Raw genomic sequence first — 21,795 nt, 5'->3', positions numbered from 1 at the left:
TCACATTAGCCTCGCACCATCATCCCTTTCGTCATTTAAACTCTCCTGCCTTCCACCCTATCACCCCTTTTGTTCTTTCCTCTCCTCCCCTCCCCTCTTTCCCTGCTTCTGCACTTGCTTAAAACCTATTACATCTCTAACTTTTCCAATTCAGACTGCATTAGCTTCAATCTCTGCAAGCATTCTGCATACGATAACTCCCAGAATGTAGCTTCAGGTTGCTTATCTCCTTAGACTAACAAACACACAATTTAGAGCTGGGGAACACTTAACAACCCAGGATTTTTTTTGATCGACAGGAAAACTGGCCATTTACAGATGAGGCCACGACTTGCTATGCACATACTCCCGTCCCCCTCCTATGGAGCGATGGAAAAGTACTGATGACACAAAGAACATAAGAAATAGGAGCAGGAGTAGGCCATTCAGCCCTTCGAGCCTGCTCTGCCATTCAATGAGATCATGGCTGATCTTCTGCCTCAACTCCATTCACCAGCCCTATCGCCATATCCTTTGATGCCCTTACTAGTCAGAAATCTATCGACTTCTGTTTTGAATATACCCAATGACTGAGCCTCCACAGCCCTCTGGGGTAGAGAATTCCAAAGATTCACCACCCTCTGTGTGAAGAAATTTCTCCTCATCTCAGTCCTGAATGGCCTACCCTTTATTTTGAGGCTGTGGCCCCTGGTTCTAGACTCCCCAGCCAAGGGAAACATTCTTCCAGCATCCACCCTATCAAGCCCTGTAATAATTTTGTTTGCATCAATGAGATCCCCTCTCATTCTTCTGAATTCAAGAGAATACAGGCCTAGTTCACTCAATTTCTTCTCATACGACAGTCCCGCCATCCCAGGAATCAATCTCGTGAACCTTCGTTGCACTCCCTCTATGGCAAGTATATCCTTCCTTAGGTAAGGAGACCAAAATTGTACACAGTACTCCAGGTGTGGTCTCACCAAGGCCCTATATAATTGGAGTAAGACTTCTTTGCTCCTGTACTCAAATCCTCTTGTAATGAAGGCCAGCATACCATTTGCCTTCCTAATGGCTTGCTGCACCTGCACATTCACTTTCAGTGACTCCTGTACAACAACACCCAGGTTGCTTTGAGCATCTGCATTCCCCAATCTTTCATCATTTAGGAAATACTCTGCCTTTCTGTTTTTTTCTACCAAAGTGGATAACTTCACATGTATCCACATTATTATATTCCATCTGCCATGTTCTCGCCCACTCACTGAGCCTGTCGAGATCCCCCTGAAGCCTCTTCACATCCTTTTCACAACTGACACTGCCACCTAGCTTTGTATCATCAGCAAATTTGGAAAAGTTACATTTAGTCCCCTCATCCAAATCATTGATATAGATTGTGAATAGCCCAAGCACCGATCCTTGCAGTACCCCACTAGTCACAGCCTGCCATCCTGAAAAAGACCCGTTTATCCCTACTCTTTGTTTTCTGTCTGTTAACCAATTCTCACTCCATGCGAGTATATTACCCCCAATTCCATGTGACCTAATTTTGTTCACCAACCTCTTGTGTGGGACCTTATCGAAGGCCTTCTGAAAATCCAGATACACCACATCTACTGGTTCCCCTTTGTCTACTCCACTAGTTACATCCTCAAAGAACTCCAATAGGTTTGTTAAACAGGATTTCTAAAAAGATCCCAATCCTCAGGCTGACCACTTTTTCTGGCAACTTTATAAGCTTCCTCCTTTGACTTAATACTAGCTTTAATTTCTTTTATTAGCCATGGTTGGATCACTTTTCCTTTGGGGTTTTTAATGCCCTAGAGGAAAATATGTTTATTGCAAATTATGTATTATTTCCTTGAATGTTTGCCATTGTATGTCTACCTTCATACCTTTTAGTGTAGTCTCCCAATCTATGGCCAACTTGTCCCTCATACCCTTGTAGTTTCCTCTGTTTAGATTGAAGACCTTAGTTTCAGATTGGACGACATCACTCTCAAACTTAATGTAAAATTCAATCATATTATGGTCACTTGTCCCTAAAGGCCCTTTTACCACAAGATTATTGATCAGCCCTTTCTCATTACACAGTACCAGATCCAGAATAGCCTGGTCCCTGGTTGGTTCCTCCATATACTGATCCAGGAAACCATCTCGCAAGCATTCCAAGAATTCGTCCTCCACACCATTAGTGATAATTTGATTTGCCCAGTCAATATGTGATTAAAGTCCCCCATGATTACCGTATTGCCCTTGTTACATGCACTTCTAATTTCTTGATTGATACATTACCACTACTGTTTGGTGGCGTATATACAACTCCCACCAATGTTTACCTCCCTTTGCTGTTTCTTAGCTCCACCTAAACTGATTCCAGTTCTACATCATGATCTGCTGAGCCAAGATCTTTTATCTCTACCGTACCGATCTCATCCCTTATTAACAGTGCTATGCCACCTCCTTTTCCTTTTTGTCGGTCCTTCCTAAATGTTGAGTACCCTGGAACATTCAGTTCCCAGCTTTGGTTACCCTGCAACCATGTCTCTGTAATGGCAATTACATCATACCCATTTACTTCTTTTTGTGCCATTAATTCATCCACCTTGTTGCGAATGCTACGTGCATTTAGATAAAGTGCCTTCAACTTTGCCTGTTTAATATTTTTCTGCACTTTGACCCTCTTTACTGTTGGCCTTTGTTTCTGCTCCCTACTAGTTTTGCTGACTACTTTTCTAACTTGCACTTCCAGCTTCGTTTCTCTCCGTTCTGGGCCCACACATAGGTTCCCAGCCCCCTGACAAACTCGTTTGAATCCTTCCCAACAGCACTAGCAAACCCCCCCTGCGAGGATATTGGTCCCGGTTCTGCCAAGGCGTAATCCGTCCAGCTTATACAGGTCCCACCTTCCCCAGAATCGTCCCAATGCCTCAGGAAGTTAATTCCCTTCCTCCTATACCATCTCTCCAACCACGCATTCATCTGGTTTATTCTCCTATTTCTGCTCTTGCTAGCACGTGGCACTGGGAGTAATCCTGAGATTACTACCTTTGAGATCCTGCTTTTTAATTTATTTCCTATATCCCTATATTCTGCTTGCAGGACCTCGTCCCACTTTCTACCTATGTCGTTGGACCACGACCTCTGACTGTTCACCCTCCCCCTTCAGAATGTCCTGCAGCCGCTCAGTGACATCGTTGACCCTGGCACCAGGGAAGCAACATACCATCCTGGAGTCACGTCTGCGGCCACAGAAACATCTATCTGTTCCCCTTATGATAGAATCCCCCATCACTATTGCTCTGGAAGTCACTGTTACGGCTGTGAAGGTAACTAGAAATTTGTTGTTTCCTCCCAACATAAACATGAAAATAATGTAACACATTGGTTTTTGAACTTTAACAGATAACGGTCAGGGAAAAATATGTAAATAACTATATTGAAGGGATTATTTATTTATACAAAAGATTAAATAAAGCCGCCATGCAGCACGTGGCGCTCCCGGGAGGGGGACCGCGCCGCGTGGCGCTCCCGGGAGGGGGACCGCGCCGCGTGGCGCTCCCGGGAGGGGGACCGCACCGCATGGTGCTCCCGGGAGGGGGACCGCACCATGTGGTGCTCCCACAAGGGAACGTACCTCAATAAATGGTGGGCATGTGGCCTGCGATTTTCCATCCACTTATTTTAATTCACTGGCTAGGGTTACGCAGAAAGTATGGGCCACTGAGTGAAGGAGCTGTGGGCTTCCAGCAACCATGGGATCATGCCGTAGCATCATCACCTCGAGGGAGAAAATTGTAAAAGTAAAGTATTGCCATCAAAGGCATTATCCTGTCCATCTCTCTTTGGCCTCTAAGCTTGTCCACCTTTAGCTTAAACACTGACATGGACCCACCGATGCCGCTGCACATTAGGCAACATGGTACAGAGTTTGCAAGGAATGCAAGCAAAGATCAGTTCCACTTTTAACGCTGGCTCTTCCTCCGCCACCACAACGCACTCCGCCTAGCAGCCTGGCCAATCAACTTCAAATGACAGTGGACTTTGAGAAGTCAGCTGTCTACTGTTAGCTGTGGGCTGGCCTCAACTCTGTCTTGGTTTTACTTGCGACTAAGCAGGGGAGAACTCCCCTGCTTTTCTCCAAAAAAGTGCCATGGGATCCTTTACGTCCACTAGAGAGAGCAGACAGGGCCTCGGCTTAACATCTCATCCGAAATATGGCACCTCCCGACAGTGTAACTCCCCCTCAGTACTGCACTGGAGTGTCAGCCTAGATTTTCTGCTGAAATCTCTGGAGTAGGGCTTGAATCCACAACCTTCTGACTCAGAGGCGAGAGTGCTACCCACTGAGCCACGGCTGACTACTTACCTAGGTAACATTACCTAGGTGAATGCTGGCTGCAGGAGACCCGTACTATGGGGGCTAGTAGCCAAAGAACAATATAGAAGAGCCTTTAGCTCAGCTGGCATTTTGTGTCTGTAGTGGATGCACCATGACGAAGTGTGAGTTACTGCAGTGTACTGTATAGTGTACTTGGCTTTACAGTGTCCTACCACTCTCTCCATACTGGGAATGCTATACTATAACATTTTATTGTATTGCTCATATTGCTTTCCTTAAATATGCTACCCCACTCTGCTGCAACTGTAGGGCTGATAATCCAGTGGTGATGACCCGATACACTAAAGTACTTCTTATATTATCTGCCCGCTCCTCTCAATACAGGCAGTGAATGCAAGGGGGGTGAGGAGCCTACTTTCATTCAATTAAAGCAGCTGCCCCATAATGCGAATGGAGCACCCGAGGCTTCAATATTAAAATCAGATTCACGGCCACCCACTATAAAATCACCTGCCGCACAATGGCCAGTGATGTAAGAAAAAGGAGACTTACCATCAAGTAACTTTAAAGTAAGCTTTAAGTAACTTATAAACACACTATATACAAGAGAGGTCTTTACCATGCCTCTGGTAGAAGCCTCTTACAATACTGAACAGACCAGTATTTATACCAGTCCAACAGGAAGTGACATTTACAGGAAGTGAGGTAATTACACAGTTCATAGTTCATAGTTCACAGGAAGTGATGACATAACTTCCCGGAAGTTAGCATTTTTATCACATTCTTCCCTCCTGCAGGATTAGGAGGCTGTGGTCTACCTTTTGGTCCGTAGCCGCCGAACAAGGAAGAGTCGCACCCGTTTGGATTCCCGTCGTAGAGGGTCGCTGGTCCGCTTACATGCGGTTGGCCATTGGTCAGAGTCTGTGTGGCCTGGATTGCCCTGTGAAGGGTCGGGGAGATCATGGCTTCGAGTACGAGCCCCAATAGGTTCAAAGTCGGACTGCCTCTGTTCAGAGGGAGGTGCAGAGCTGGTCTGTGGCGGATCAGTACTTTCATGCGCGGTACTGGGAGGGTCGCAACCTTGAGCACGGGGTTCTACCGGCACCAAGCTAGTTGGTGTCCGATCAGGATCCTGGAGAGGGGTACCCGATAGGTCCCAAGAGTTTCCTGGTGAAATGCCATCACCCGATGTCCCACTAGGTCCTGGTGGGCAGGGAGCCAGATCCCGTAATGATACGGTAGATTCTTGGCCGTCGGAATATCGTATGTTTGCATAGGTGGGGTTGGCATCGGTTAGTTCGACCTCGTCTACAAGAGGGTCATTTTTAGACGTCCGAACGTATCTTCGGAGTAATACAGGTCCAGGAGTAGTTAGCCATGATGGGAGTGATGTCCCATGAGATGAGCGACGCTGGAATCCAAAGAACCGCTCATGAGGTGTAGTATTTGTGGCTGTAGAAAGCAGGGACCGTATAGAGTGCAATGCATCCGGAAGCACTGTTTCCCATTGCTGGTCTGGTAGGCCCCGAGATCTTAAAGCGAGACGTACGGAATTCCAGATGATACCGTTATACCTCTCTACCTGCCCATTTCCGATGGGATGGCATGGTGTTGTTTTGCTTGTAGCAATTCCCCGTTCTGAGAGGTAGTCCTTGAGTTCCCTTGACATAAAGGATGGACCCCGATCTGAGTGAATATAAGCCGGCATGCCAGAGAGAGAAAATACCTGCTCAAGGCAGCAGATTACTGTGGACGCCAGCATATTGGAGCAGGGGAAGGCAAACGGAAAACGTGAATATTCGTCGATCATGGTGAGCAAATATGTGTTCCGAGTTGAAGAGGGCACTGGGCCCTTAAAATCGATGCTAAGTCGTTGCATCGGTTGGGTTGCATGTATGAGTATACCATCTGAGGGGCGGAAGAACTGAGGTTTTAATTCCGCACAAAGCCGGCATTCTGAGCATATTTTCTTTACATCTCCAGTGGAAAAAGGAAGATTCCGTGATCGTACGAAATGTAGCATGCGCGTAACGCCAGGATGACACAAACCATTGTGGACATCCATGAGAGTGGAGGATGACATAGTGGAGCAGAATGCCCGTGTGAGGGTGTCCGGGGCCACATTCTCCTTGCCAGGCCGATAGAGAATGGTATAACCAAAAGAGGCCAGTTCCATCCTCCAAAGTTGTATTTTATTATTCTTAATTTTGGTTCGTTTTCGATTATCGAGCATGAAGGCGACTGATCGTTGGTCCGTGATCAATGTAAAGTGCTGGCGAGCTAGAAAATGGTTCCACTTCCGTACTGCCTCTATGATGGCTGTGGCTTCTTTCTCAACCGGAGGATAATGTAGCTCGGCACCTTGTAAGGTCCTGGACATAAATGCTACAGGACGACCTTCCTGATTCAGAGTAGCCGAGATCGCCACCTCCGAGGCATCACATTCAACCACGAAAGGGAGATTCTCATCAATGGAGTGAAGAGCCGCTTTCTCCAACTGTTTTTTGAGAAGGTTAAAGGCTGCAACAGCCGCTGTTCCCAGTGGAAATGATCTAGCATGCAGCAAGGGTTGGATTTTGTCCGAAAAATGAGGAATCCATTTAGCGTAGTATGCAAACAGACCGAGAGCCCGACGTAAAGAAGCCGGATTCTTAGGTGACGGGAGCTCTTGGAGCGGGCGAAGTCTTTCTGGGTCTGGCTTAATGATACCATTGCCTACGCAGTAGCCAAGGATGTTGATGGTCGGTTGCGACTCAACAGATTTGGATTCATTCAGGGTCAAATTACGGCGATGGAGGGCATCCCGAAATTTTTGGAGGTTGGAGTCGTGTTCCTGTTGATCGTGACCTGCAATGGTAATGTTATCAAGATAGGGAAAAGTGTCCCTTAGGTTTTCCTGCTTAACCAGGCCATCCATTGCCCGTTGAAAGACAGCCACTCCATTAGTAACCCCGAATGGGAGGCGACGAAATTGGTACAGCCGTCCATTAGCCTCAAAGGCTGTGTACTGCTTATCTGAGACCTTCAAGGGTAACTGATGATAGGCACTTTTTAAATCGTAAGTTGAGAACACTTTGTATTCGGCCAGTTTATTAACCATATCATCAATGCGTGGCAATGGGTAGGCGTCCAAGTCGGTATATTGATTGATGGTTTGCGAATAATCGATGCATAGTCGCTGTTTGTGAGGTTTTAGAGGGTTCTTGACAATGACGACTTGAGCCCGCCAGGGCGACGAACATGGTTCAATGATATCCTCTGCTAGAAGTCGAGAGATTTCAGCCGCAATAAAAGATTGGTCTCCCTGATTAAAGCGCCGCGATTTCGTTATTATCGGTTGGCATTGAGGCGGAATACTGGCAAATAATGAGGGTTCATCAAGTGAAGCTGCTGATAATGCACAAAATGGTAATTTAGATGGTATATTAGAAATAGTAAGTCCGGGTTTGGATCCACCAAACTCAATGGTGAGTTTCTTATGCTGTTTTTGGAAGTCCAGCCCTAAGAGGAGATCACTACATAAGTCTTTGAGCACTGAAAGTCGGGTGGAGGGATACATACGACCATGAAGTGTCATATCAACAACACAAAAGCCGGAGATTCTGGTATTAAGTGATGACTGGGCCATCGCAATTGCCTGGTCCGATGGGAAGACATGTAGTTTCAATTTCGCAACAATCTGTTCCTTAATGAAACTATCAGTACTTCCTGAGTCAATTAAGGCATCTAAGGTATGCCCTTTAATTGAAATTTTTGTGGCTGCCTGAGACAGGTTCTGTGGGCAAGCAGCTGTAATTGGTGTCGTTGCACAGAGAGTGGCTAAAACTCTCGGTGTGCTTCTTCGGGAGAGAGCTCGAGAGGAAGCTTGATAGGTCCTAGCTGGAGCATCTTGATAGGCCCTAATTGGGGCAGTTCGGTAGGCCTTAGCTGGATTGGCCCTCGTAGAGGCCCTTGATAGGCAAACTTTAGCAAAGTGTCCTTTTTTCCCGCAATAACTGCAGATTGCATTGCGAGCAGGGCAGGTTTTCCTAGGGTGAAAAGCATCTCCACAAAAGAAGCATTCCTTCCTAGATTGCCAAGAGGCTGCTAAAGTGGGGTCGTCCTCCTCTTCTTCATCAGAATTATCAGAATTAGATTCCCCCATGATAGGGTTCACCTGAGACCGCTTGAATTGTCTGGTTGCAGCTACAGCAGCAGATCGAGATCTGGGCAGCTGATAGAGGTCTGCATTTCTCTTTGCCAAATCCAGTGAACAAGCTAGTTCAAAAGCTTTTTGTAGCTCAAGTGTTTTACTTTCTAGTAGACGCTGGCGTATAAATGGAGAGGCAATCCCGCAGATGAAAGCATCACGAATCATTTCTTGGCGGTACAGCTCAGCTGAGGCTGCGAAGTTCTTGCAGGAATTCGTCAATTGATTCCCCTGGCCCTTGTCGGGCTGTGGCCAGTAGATGTCTAGCATAGACCTCATTTGGGGTCTTCGCATACAGTTTCTTAAGTGCCCGAATCACCTCTTCGTAATTATCCCAGTCATCAACATATTCGAACACTTTTGGGGTCACATAATTGACAAGTATCTTCAATTTAGCAGGAGCATCCACTTTACATTCATCCAGAAAATTCTCAAAAGTACGATACCAATGCTTCCATACCCTGCCAGCTGCTGGTGTATTCGGGTCCAAGTCCAGACGAATAGGTCTAAGGATTTTCTCCATGATGGGTGGTTCCCTGGATCCTTAACTTCCGAGTTTGTCTGAAGGTCTAGTATTTGTCAGTGTAAATACTAAGTTACTTAAATTGATGTAAGAAAAAGGAGACTTACCATCAAGTAACTTTAAAGTAAGCTTTAAGTAACTTATAAACACACTATATACAAGAGAGGTCTTTACCATGCCTCTGGTAGAAGCCTCTTACAATACTGAACAGACCAGTATTTATACCAGTCCAACAGGAAGTGACATTTACAGGAAGTGAGGTAATTACACAGTTCATAGTTCATAGTTCACAGGAAGTGATGACATAACTTCCCGGAAGTTAGCATTTTTATCACAGCCAGGTAGCAGCCCTTCACGGCACAGCCTGAGTGATGTACCAGGCGCACCGCAACATCACATGAATGAGCTGATCTGGTGTCATCTGGCGAGGTCAGTTCATTTGTGTGCAGGTGCACAGAGCACCCACCAAGCAGCAGCGGTACTGCGGGGGGGGGGGGCCATATTACCATCCTCCAAGTGCCATTCCAGACTTATGTTGTAACAGCATCGTCCATTAACAATGTGAAACACATGAGGTTAACATGTTTGGATTCCTTAACCCAGACCAGACAGGAACTAATGAGAACAGAAACAGCATGGTAAGCAAATATCAGGGATTTTGTCCTTCAACACTGAATATTTCAGTACTCTGCTTCATGTGAAAGATAAAAGCCCCGATACACACATACCTTGTGGCTCATTATTGCATAATCACTGCTCACTAAAAGATCCCAGTCTTCACTGTCCAACAGTCCATTTAATTACTGAAATGGCTAAAAGCAAACTACAAAACCTTCATTTTAAAAATGCTTAGGTTCAACACATTGTCAGGTATACAGCCCATAGAACACTCTGACATAGTCTGCTTCTTTTACCAGCTCCTCAATAATGAAAAACCCATAGAAAATGTCCCTCGATAACACACATTATGTAGGGCTCCTAAACACAGCACTTAAAGGAGGGGCGCTGGTATACCCAGGAAATTCTTTTTTATCCGGCACCGACGGGACCGGCGTGGTGCCGGTTGATCAAAAAGTCCGGATTACAGAGAGGTATACTTACCAAGGTACAAGAGCCCCGTACACGGCCACAGGTGCAGGAACCCCGGTTACACGGCACTTGTGCAGGAGTCCCGGTTACACGGCCACAGATCCAGGAGTCCCTGATGCACGGCCACAGGTGCAGGAACCCCGGTTACACGGCCACAGATCCAGGAGTACCTGTTGCACGGCCACAGGTGCAGGAGTCCCGGTTACACGGCCACAGATCCAGGAGTCCCTGATGCACGGCCACAGGTGCAGGAACCCCGGTTACACGGCCACAGATCCAGGAGTACCTGTTGCACGGCCACAGGTGCAGGAACCCCGGTTACACGGCCACAGATCCAGGAGTCCCTGATGCACAGCCACAGGTGCAGGAACCCCGGTTACACGGCCACAGATCCAGGAGTACCTGTTGCACGGCCACAGGTGCAGGAACCCCGGTTACACGGCCACAGATCCAGGAGTCCCTGATTCACGGCCACAGGTGCAGGAACCCCGGTTACATGGCCACAGATCCAGGAGTACCTGTTGCACGGCCACAGGTGCAGGAACCCCGGTTACCCGGCCACAGATCCAGGAGTACCTGTTGCACGGCCACAGGTGCAGGAACCCCGGTTACACGGCCACAGATCCAGGAGTACCTGTTGCACGGCCACAGGTGCAGGAACCCCGGAAACACGGCCACAGATCCAGGAGTACCTGTTGCACGGCCACAGGTGCAGGAACCCCGGTTACACGGCCACAGATCCAGGAGTCCCTGATGCACGGCCACAGGTGCAGGAACCCCGGAAACACGGCCACAGATCCAGGAGTACCTGTTGCACGGACACAGGTGCAGGAACCCCGGTTACACGGCCACAGATCCAGGAGTACCTGTTGCACGGCCACAGGTGCAGGAACCCCGGTTACACAGCCACTAATATATAGTAAAACTTACCTGAACCTACTCCTGAATTTTGCCGGTTAAGAGAGGTTTCCGGATATTTAGGTGCCGGTTAAAAGAGAGTTTCCTGTAATTAATGATAAAGCAAACTACAAAAGTGTAAAAAGTCAAGACTTGTTGGCATTCCTTTACTTTCCTGAAGTCATTGGTCTCCCAAAAAGCTAGCTAATTCAACACAGCTTCTTCACGAGGGCAAGGAATTAAAAGAAAGTTTAAGAAAGAAGCCCCAGGGGTGCACTGGGAACTGCCACATCTCCAATATTCGGCCTGTGAGGTGCATAAAAGGTTTAAATGGATATTGAGTTTATTTTATATTGAGCAAGGTGCGTGTCCCGTTGCTGAATCATAAACTTTGTGTACCCACCTTCCATACTATTACGACATTTGTTATGGAAAATCTAATTTAAGGGAAAAAAGTACAATTACCAAAAACAATTAGAAGATACCGTATAATTAAAAGTACATGTACAGATTATTTCCTAAAGATCAAAGGGTTTAAATCGTGGGAAGGTTAAGATAGAGAATTCATCTGGTGGAGAACTAAGAACATAAGAAATAGGAGCAGGAGTAGGCAATTTGGCCCCTCGAGCTTGATCCACCATTCAATAAGATCATGGCTGATCGGATCTTGACCTCAACACCACTTTCCCGCCTGTTCCACATAACCTTTGACTCCCCTGTAGTTCAAATATCTGTCTATCTCCGCCTTGAATATATTCAATGACTCCACCTCCACAGCTCTCCGGGGTAGAGAATTCCAAAGATTCACGACCCTCAGAGAAGAAATTCCTCCTCATCTCCGTTTTAAATGGGCGATCCCTTATTCTGAAACTATGCCCTAGTTTTAGATTCCCCCACGAGGGGAAACATCTTCCCTGCATCTACCCTGTCAAGCCCCGTCAGAATCTTACATGTTTCAATAAGATCACCTCTCATTCTTCTAAACTCCAATGAGTATAGGCCCAACATGCTCAACCTTTCTTCATAAGACAACCCCTTCATCTCAGGAATTAACCTAATGAACATTCTCTGAACTGCTTCCAATGCAAGTATATCCCTCCTTAAATAAGGAGAGCAAAACTGTATGCAGTACTCCAGGTGTGGTCTCACCAATGCCCTGTGCAGTTGTAGCAAGACTTCCCTACTTTTATACTCCATCCCCCTTGCAATAAAGGCCAACATTCCATTTGCCTTCCTAATTACTTGCTGTCGGTTTTTGCGCGTGTCCAGTCATTTCCAATTCACGGTGCCACCTTGCTCCCTGCTATGTACCAATTTCTACCCTATTAGATATCTTGCACAGTGCCTTTTTGAGAGCTCACTCTTCCAATGTCCATTTTATTACTACTAAAATAACCAATTGAGCGCAGGGTTCCATCCCAGTGAGCTACGCCATTTATTTCAAATATCTGCATGAATAAATATCTTTCTAAATTATAAGTTCAAAGGCCCTCAGTGATACCTATAAATCCTAAATGACTCAAGACATGTGATGTTGTCAGCCAGTGGCTCAGTGGGCAGCGCTCTCTCTCGCCTCCGAGTCAGGAGGTTGTGGGTTCAAGTCCCACTCCAGAGACTTCACAGAATCACAGAAACCCCACAGTGCAGATAGAGGCCATTTCGGCCCATCGAGCCTGCACCGACACATATCCCACCCGATCCCCATAACCCCTACACCAACACCAACACATATCCCACCCTATCCCCGTAACCCCACGTATTTAATCCCCCTAACACTAAGGGTCAATTTATCATAGCCAATCAACCTCACCTGCACATCTTTGGACTGTGGGAGGAAACCGGAGCACCCGGAGAAAACCCACGCAAACACGGGGAGAATGTGCAAACTCCACACAGACAGTCGCCCGAGGCCGGATTCGAACCCGGGTCCCTGGCGCTGTGAGGCAACAGTGCTAACCACTATGCCACCGTGCTGCCCTTGAGCACAAAAATCTAGGCTGACATTGAGTGCTGCCCCGTCTGCTCTCTCGGTGGATGTAAAAGATCCCATGACACTATTTCAAAGAAGAGCAGGGGAGTTCTCCCCGGTACAATAGCCAATATTTATCCCTCAATCAACATCGCGAAAAACAGTTTATCTGGTCATTATCACATTGCTGTTTGTGGGAGCTTGCTGTGCGCAAATTGGCTGTCACCTTTCATACGTTACAACAGTGACTACACTTCAAAAAGTACTTCATTAGCTGTAAAGCGCTTTGGGATGTCCTATATAAATGCAAGTCTTTCTTCTTTTCAACTCGCTATCTCACCAACTGAACAAAAAAGTAGTAAAAAAAATGTTATGCTGATTTATACTACTGGAGTGAAAAGGGTTACTTAGTGGTCACCGTGTATCTGCACAGTTCACCTGTAGCAATACACATTAGATATTAATCCCTCGGTTCCAGTGTGGTGACACAGGAGCACCAGTCACTGAATACCATATAATTACAGGATTGCAATATTACACATGGGGCCATGAAAGAAGTAACAAAAGCAGCAACAAGTTCTGTTTCTCTTTGATCCTTGCTATGCAAGTACAACATCTGACAGAAAATCAATCTCGCCCTATCTTTTAAGGGTTCAGTTGAAGGAATTAATAAGTAAGTAGTGGTGAAGTTTCATGCTCTTGGCTGAGAACTGGAGCTGTACATCATCATACACTATGTAAGGAAGAAATATTTCAGCAATGTTAACATTTGAACATTTGAAATTGGAGCTTAAACACATCAATATGAACTGATTCCAAGTCCCCTCCCGCTAAATCAGAAAGATTCATATTCATTACCTCCCTCCCCAATCACCTATACATCATGACTGTCAGGAAAACTGACAGATTATGCTGTCACTGGTCTATTGGGGATCAGATGACTACTATCAGACCACCAGCCATGAAAAACACCTAAACAATTCTACTTAAAAAAAAAACTTCGAAGATCTAGCTAAAACTCATGACACTGAATGCTGCAATAAAAATTCAAATCTTCACAGGACTGACTACGTGCAATGGCACCAGTGCAGCAAGGAGAATGGTATTGTGCGTGCACAACTTTACTCTCATGTGACAGCACATCTTTGAAGAGATAACCCAAAGATGTCCAAAGACTGGTGTTTCTGAAATAGAACCAAAACGGCTAGACTCTGGCTACCTCATCTTTCAAACTTGGTTCTCCCTCGTCCTTAGAAAGCAGCTGCATTCTTATTAAAATAACTGCGTTTCTACCCAAACTTTCTTGGAATTTGAAAATCTGTCACACAAAATTCCTTGCCCTGTCTAAATTCCTTGAACTTTTAAAATTTACCTTCCTCATACTGGGCCCTAACAATACAATTACCGTCAATGTCATTCAGATAGAAAGAAAAAAGAAGAAACTTGTATTTATATGGTGCCTTTTATGGCCTCAGGACGTCCCAAAGTGCTTTACAACCAAGGAAGTACTTTCAAAATGTACTCACTGTTGTAATGTAAGAAACCTGGTAGCCAATTTGCACACAGCAAGCTCCCACAAACAGCAATAATCTGTTTTTAGTGATGTTGATTGAGGAATAAATATTGGCCAGGACACTGGGTATAACTCCCCTGCTCTTGTTTGAAATAGTGCAATGGGATCTTTAACGTCCACCTGAGAAAGCAGACGGTTTAACATCTCATCCGAAAGACGGCACCTCCAACAGTGCAGCACTCCCTCAGCACTGCACTGGAGTGATAGCTTAGATTTTTGTGCTCTAGTCTCTGGAGTGGGAACTTGAACCCACAACCTTCTGACTCAGGCGAGGGTGCTACCCACTGAGTCATGGCTTGCAGCAGTAGCTTCCTGTAAAGATTATACATAATAAAAATCAGAAAACAAATCACAAGATAAAAATGTGATTTTGTTTTGTAGGAATGACGGCGTAGCCAGAACAACTGAAGCAACCTGACTGGAAGTCTATGGGTGGTGAGGTTTCAGGACACACACCGCAAAGCCACAAGGAGCCCATTCCCACCTCAGTTTGATAAAGCACCTCGTTCACTTTGCTCCAGCAACAGCAGGGTATCCACTTTATTTTAATAAAACCCGACTGGGTCCACGTAGCCTACGCTAATGTTCCACTTTATTACTTCGCTGTCACATTTCATTAGTGAGAGTGGAGCCATCATGTAAATTAAGGTCTAATTTGGACAATGTGCACACATGTGGTATGCAGCAAGAAAGGCGCGACTCAACAGACACATACCAAAATAATCTACAACAGATGTTCTTGAAAGAATGCATCTCCCTGATATATTTGGTGTAATGAACAGTGCTCAGTTTAACTGCTAAAATCATTCACCTTGCTCCTGTATAAACCTCATCACGAAATCTGGAGACCTGGCAGCTGAGAAACTCTGGTCATGCATGCAGAGGGGGCATTAGAATCCACAAGCCACAAATATGATTTGTTTCATCAGTTGTTAGTCAGGTCTCTGGAGGGAAGGTTTCCGCGGTGCAGCAACATTATAAATGTGTTTAGAAAGAGCATGTTTAGGATTTTGCGACATTCAATGCACAGAAGAAATCTTCACCTGAGGAGATCTGCACAACTTTAAAGAGGCATCATCAAGCACCCCTTTGTAAAAACTCAGGAACAAAGAATTAGGATTAATATGAATTTCTTTTCTGTTTATGTTTGGAATACCTTTGTTTAAGCAACAAATGCCAAGACCATCATCAGTGGAATGGTACTGGAGGGGTTACTGAGCCTGATAAAGGGAAAGGCGGGAAAGTGGAGTTGAGGTCGATGATCAGCCATGATCTTGTTGAATGGCGGAGCAGGCTTGAGGGGTCGTATGGCCTACTCCTACTCCTAATTCTTATGTTCTTATAATGTGAGCTGAATTAACATGCTCACAGTTGAAGACACAATCGCAGGAGCAGCTTGGGTTAGTGATCATACCTGTACGAACTTGGCACCCTCACACTACAGGAGATAATTTTAGCACTCCATGCTGCCAACAGGGCACCCCACCCACAAGTTGGAAATTCATCACTTAATCCAGGTTGTACACTCCCAGCGCAGTTCTGAAGGAGTGCCGCACTTCCGGAGGTGCCATCTTTTGAACGAGACATTAAACCGAGGACCTGTCTGCCCTCTCATGTGGACGTAAAAGATCCCATATCACTATTTCGAAGAAGGGCAGGGGAGTTCACCCTCAACCAACATCACTAAATAAGATTACCTAATCGGAGGCAGCGGCGATGGGACATAAAGGAGAGAGCGGAGGAACAGCGCAGAGCTAATCGGAGGCGGCGATGGGACATAAAGGAGAGAGCGGAGGAACAGCGCGGAGCTAATCGGAGGCGGCGGTGGTGGGACATAAAGGAGAGAGCGGAGGAACAGCGCGGAGTTAATCGGAGGCGGCGGCGGTGGGACATAAAGGAGAGAGCGGAGGAACAGCGCGGAGTTAATCGGAGGCGGCGGCGGGACATAAAGGAGAGAGCGGAGGAACAGCGCGGAGTTAATCGGAGGCGGCGGCGGTGGGACATAAAGGAGAGAGCGGAGGAACAGCGCAGAGCTAATCGGAGGCGGCGATGGGACATAAAGGAGAGAGCGGAGGAACAGCGCGGAGTTAATCGGAGGCAGCGGCGATGGGACATAAAGGAGAGAGCGGAGGAACAGCGCGGAGCTAATCGGAGGCGGCGGTGGGACATAAAGGAGAGAGCGGAGGAACAGCGCGGAGCTAATCGGAGGCGGCGGCGGTGGGACATAAAGGAGAGAGCGGAGGAACAGCGCGGAGTTAATCGGAGGCGGCGGCGGGACATAAAGGAGAGAGCGGAGGAACAGCGCGGAGTTAATCGGAGGCGGCGGCGGTGGGACATAAAGGAGAGAGCGGAGGAACAGTGCGGAGCTAATCGGAGGCGGTGGGACATAAAGGAGAGAGCGGAGGAACAGTGCGGAGCTAATCGGAGGCGGTGGCGGTGGGACATAAAGGAGAGAGCGGAGGAACAGCGCGGAGTTAATCGGAGGCGGCGGTGGTGGGACATAAAGGAGAGAGCGGAGGAACAGCGCGGAGTTAATCGGAGGCGGCGGTGGTGGGACATAAAGGAGAGAGCGGAGGAACAGTGCGGAGCTAATCGGAGGCGGTGGCGGTGGGACATAAAGGAGAGAGCGGAGGAACAGCGCGGAGCTAATCGGAGGCGGTGGCGGTGGGACATAAAGGAGAGAGCGGAGGAACAGTGCGGAGCTAATCGGAGGCGGAGGCTGCGTACCTTCCACGATTTAGAAAAAAACCAAGGTGTGACGTCACAGGACAGCAGGTAGGTGATTGGTTGGTGAGTATTAAGGTTTTTTTTCCCTCTTTAAACTAAGACTGGTTTAAACTAGGAGTGGGAAACTATAACATACTGTATTAAATTTATAGCTTAACTAGTTAAACTAATTAATATAACTATAAATAATCGTTGAATAAAAACTTTAATTAATTAAATAAATAAAATAAGGCTAGACTAAGATGTGGCAGGGCAAGTTGTGCGTTTGGACTGCAGTATGTGGGAGCTTGTGGACAGCGAGACTGTCCCGAGCAAACCCGTCTGCAGGAGATGTCTCCATCTCGAATCTCTCCGGCTCAAAGTCATTGAGCTGGAGTCACTCCGACACATAAGGGAGGGGGAGAAATTTCTGGACAGTTTTATCCACAATACAGTCACACCCCAGAGGAAAGTACAGGTTCAGGAAAGGGAGGGTGTGACTGTTAGGGAGACGGGTAGCTGGGATTTAGGAGAGGTTGAGAAGGAGGTCCCACAGACACTGGTCCTATCCAACAGGTACGATGTACTCGCTACCTGTGAGGACAAGGAGAAAGACTGCAGGGAGGACAGTCACAATGCAGACCAAGGCACCGTGGCCCAGAAGGCTGCCTAAGGGGAGGGGGGGGGGGCGGGGAAAGAGCAGAATAGAAATATGGTCGTGATAGGAGACTCGATAATTAGGGGGAAAGATAGCGTCCTCTGCAGCCAAGAACGAGAATCCCAAAGGGTGTGTTGCCTACCCGGTGCCAGGGTAAGGGCTATCTCATGGCGGCTGGAGAGGAACTTGGAAATGGAGGGGGTAAATCCAGTTGTCGTGGTCCATGTTGGAACAAACAACATAGGTAGGAACAGAGAGGGAAGTTATGCTAAACCTGTATCGAACCTTGGTTAGAAAACACTAGAGTACTGTGTAGTTCTGGTCGCCATATTGTAAACAGGATATAGAGGCACTGGAGAGGGAGCAGAGAAGATTTACAAGGATGTTACCAGAAATGCGAAGGTATACATATTAGGAAAGGGTGAACAGGTTGGGTCTCTTTTCTCTTGAAAAAAGGCCGAGGGGTGACCTAATAGATGATTTTAAAATTATGAAAAATTTTGATAGAGTGGATACAGAGAGAATGTTTCCACTTGTGGGGAAGAGCAAAATCACAGGCCATCAATATAAGATAGTCACCAAGAAATCCAATAGGGAATTCAGAAGAAACTTCTTTACCTAGAGAGTGGTGAGAATGTGGAACTCGCTACCACAGGGAGTGGTTGAAGCGAATAGTATGGATGCATTTAAGGGGAGGCCAGGCAAGCATATGAGGGAAAAGGGAATAGAGGGTTATGCTGACAGATTTAGATGAGGAAAGATGGGAGGAGGCTCGTGTGGAGCATAAACGCCGGATGGACTGGTTGGGCCGAAGAGCCTGTTTCTGTGCCGTATATCCTATGGAATCCTATATCTGGTCATTATCACATTGCTGTTTGTGGGACTTTGCTGTGCGCAAATGGGCTGTTGCGTTTCCTACATTACAACAGTGAATATACTTCAAAAATACTGTACAATGAGGTTGTGAAAGGCGCTATGTAAATGCAAGTTCTTTCTTTTCCATATTCAGCTGCGTATTAGCCACAATTTTTCTAACCATTCAGTTTACGGGTTGGAGAATCATGGACAGTGCCCACACACGTTTCCTCATTTGCTCTGCTGGTGGGCGATGCTCGCTACTGGCAGAATGGACTCAAAGTGACCTTACATTACTCCACAATGTCACCGCCAAGCATACAGTCAGTGCTCATTGTTTCAGGAAAAATAGAAAATCTATACCAAAATCATAACGGATCTTAAAAGTTGAGCGTAATTCTTTATAGGGTACCCAACTTAAAACTGGCTGAGGATTATTCTCACTGATGCATAAATCACACTCCACATTTTCAGGCCATAAAATCCAATGCAATGGTGCAACCTATCCACAATTTAAATTACATAGAAATTACCACACAGAAACAGGCCCAACCAATAGGTGTTGGTGTTCATCCTCCACATAAGCAGTAGTCCTAATCCCACGTGCCCACCCTGTTTCCATATTCCTTTATTCCAGTCTTTCAAGCACCTATCGAACCTATCCTTAAATGTAGACATGGTCTTTGCTTCAATGACTACCTCTGGTAGTGCATTAGACAGCCTCACAAACCTCTGTGTAAATAAAAAGTTTCTCCTGCTCATTGTCCTAAATCTCATACATTTATTCTTATATCTATGTCCCCTCATTCACTGGAAACAATTGTTCTATCCATTCTGTCCCATCCCTCCATTCTTTTAAACACCTCATAATCACCTCTGTTCTAAGGAAAACAGTCCAAATTTTTTAAGTCTTTCTTCGTATTTGTATTTCTTTATACCAGGCAGCATCCTTTTGAATCACAGTGATACTTCTGCAGCGGCTGGTTTGTTAAACCACTCCCTCCCTTCCATGTTTCATGTCCACAGTCCCAAAAGAACCTTTACACTCTCCCATCTCAGTCAATCCTCCTAGTATGGCCCCCATCTTCACTACCTCAACTACAAGGGGCACAGACATCAGTGTATCTGGTGCACAATTGGTTTAGCCGTCCATCATCAAATCTGGCTGGACCATATTAAGCACAATTAGGCCTCACTCTCCTCTGCCAAAACCACCCACTATTTGCTTCTCTTCTACACAATCATCTCCTTAAAATCCTCTCCCTTGCTTCCTCCACCCTCACCTCCAACAAGTGCGAGGAGCTCATGGACTTCCTTGTCACGAAGGTTGAGACCATCCATTCAGTAAGCCCCCTTCTGTTTCCCCCCCTTTCTCCTTTCCAAACAAGCCAAACCTCCCTCCAGGGTCCTAGCCCTGTACCCATGTCTCTCTCTAGTTCTACCTCCCCTCATGCCCTCCCCGAGCTCATCTCATCCATGAGATCCATCTCCTGCTCCCTTGAACCCATTCCCTCTAAACTGCTGAGACACCAATTTCCCTTCCTGACCCCCATGGCAGCTGACACTGTAAATGGTTCTCTGTCCTCAGGTACTTAACTCCTACTCTCTGTTTCCTTCCTTCTAACCAGGTTTTAATCCAATTTTCTACTCTTTCCCCACCCCACCCCACCCCCCCACCCCCACCCCCCCCTCATCCTAGAACACTGCTGGTTTAGTGATCTTTCTCAAGCTGAGGGAAAGGGGTGAGAAAAACAACAAGAAAACAACATACCGCCTTGTGGGTGATTCACAGTGGCATTGTTGGAGGCTGGCGACAAGTTCTGCTCATCCATTGGGCTTGAATGCATTGGTGGACTAACAGAAAAAAAATCTGACTCCTCCTTTCCACACTTTTATACTTGCCGATGTAGTTTTCGAACAGCTATTTAGCTAGTGATGTGATGTTCTCATTCTTTCCCTTGGTCAGTAAAACACTACTGAGCATTTCTCATCACAGACACATTGAACTGCCTGGCTACTTTCAACACCAATATATTTGTTTACAGCCTCATATAGAAGTAGGAGACCACAAAACACTTCAATCAGATTCACTTTGAAATATCTTCAAGTGGTTAGACTTTTCTCATGAGAAAAGATTCTCATTGCCTATTGACACATGACTTCAACCCATCAGCTTCTAAACGATTTCTCCTGCCAGATAAATCACTCAACTCTGACAAAAATAAATTCTTGATACATTCACATGATCTCTTCTATTGCAAGAAACTGAAGTCATGCCAGGAAGGCTCAAAATCTGAAGCTTTGGGGACTAAAAATAGCTGCGGTCATGCCACTTTATAGTGAACCCTGTAGGCTTCTTAAGACACTCAGGTCAGAATGCCCTTTATTGTTCCTATTTGGGATGTCATTGCTAAACAATAGCATCATTGACCATTTCAAGTTGCAAAGAAAATTATGCCCCACTGCTGCTCTGTTTGAACACGACTTGACTGTTGCATAGAAAATACATCAGAATACAGTCATTAACACTGCAAGTGCATGACATTTAAAGTTTGATGATTGCAGAACTCAATGAAGCTCAACTTTTTGACTTTTTAAAATAAATATTCTATTTAAGTGAATTTCACAGATGGAGCATAAAGCTGGGCACAATCAGAGACTTGTCAGTAGCATACTTCTTCAGTCCTTGGGGAAAAGGGAGATAAGGAAGAAGAAGAATTCAATATGGACAATTTAAAATTCTTGTTTTTCCCTTCTCATATTATTCAGACTCACTCGACCAAAAACAGAAATGGACTCCTTTAACAGTGTAAAGCATCATTAATGTAAGCTATTCCCAACCAGTAATATGGTTTTGTAATAACTGAAACCTACTGAAAAAAATGACTACACGATCCAAAATACATCCAAGCTCTGGAATTCCCTCCCTGAATCTCTCCGCTTCTCTACCTTTCTCTCCTTCTTTAAGACTCTCCTTAAAACCTACCTCTTTCACCCCACCTGTCCTAATATCTCCTT

At 46.0% G+C, this 21,795-nt stretch overlaps 1 protein-coding gene across 1 annotated transcript in view; it reads right to left on the bottom strand.

The window, feature by feature from the left end:
- The window catches only part of cep112 (centrosomal protein 112), a 420,760-nt gene that overhangs the window by 126,590 nt on the left and 272,375 nt on the right, over positions 1-21,795 (bottom strand). The gene's annotated exons all lie outside the window — the stretch shown is intronic.

This window comes from Somniosus microcephalus, chromosome 21 (genome assembly GCF_052327205.1).
Source record: "Somniosus microcephalus isolate GS21.2 chromosome 21, FLI_Smic_1.0, whole genome shotgun sequence".
NCBI lineage: Eukaryota > Metazoa > Chordata > Chondrichthyes > Squaliformes > Somniosidae > Somniosus > Somniosus microcephalus.
Note: the sequence above shows the minus strand (reverse complement) of the source record. Positions and strands in the feature narration are given on the sequence as shown.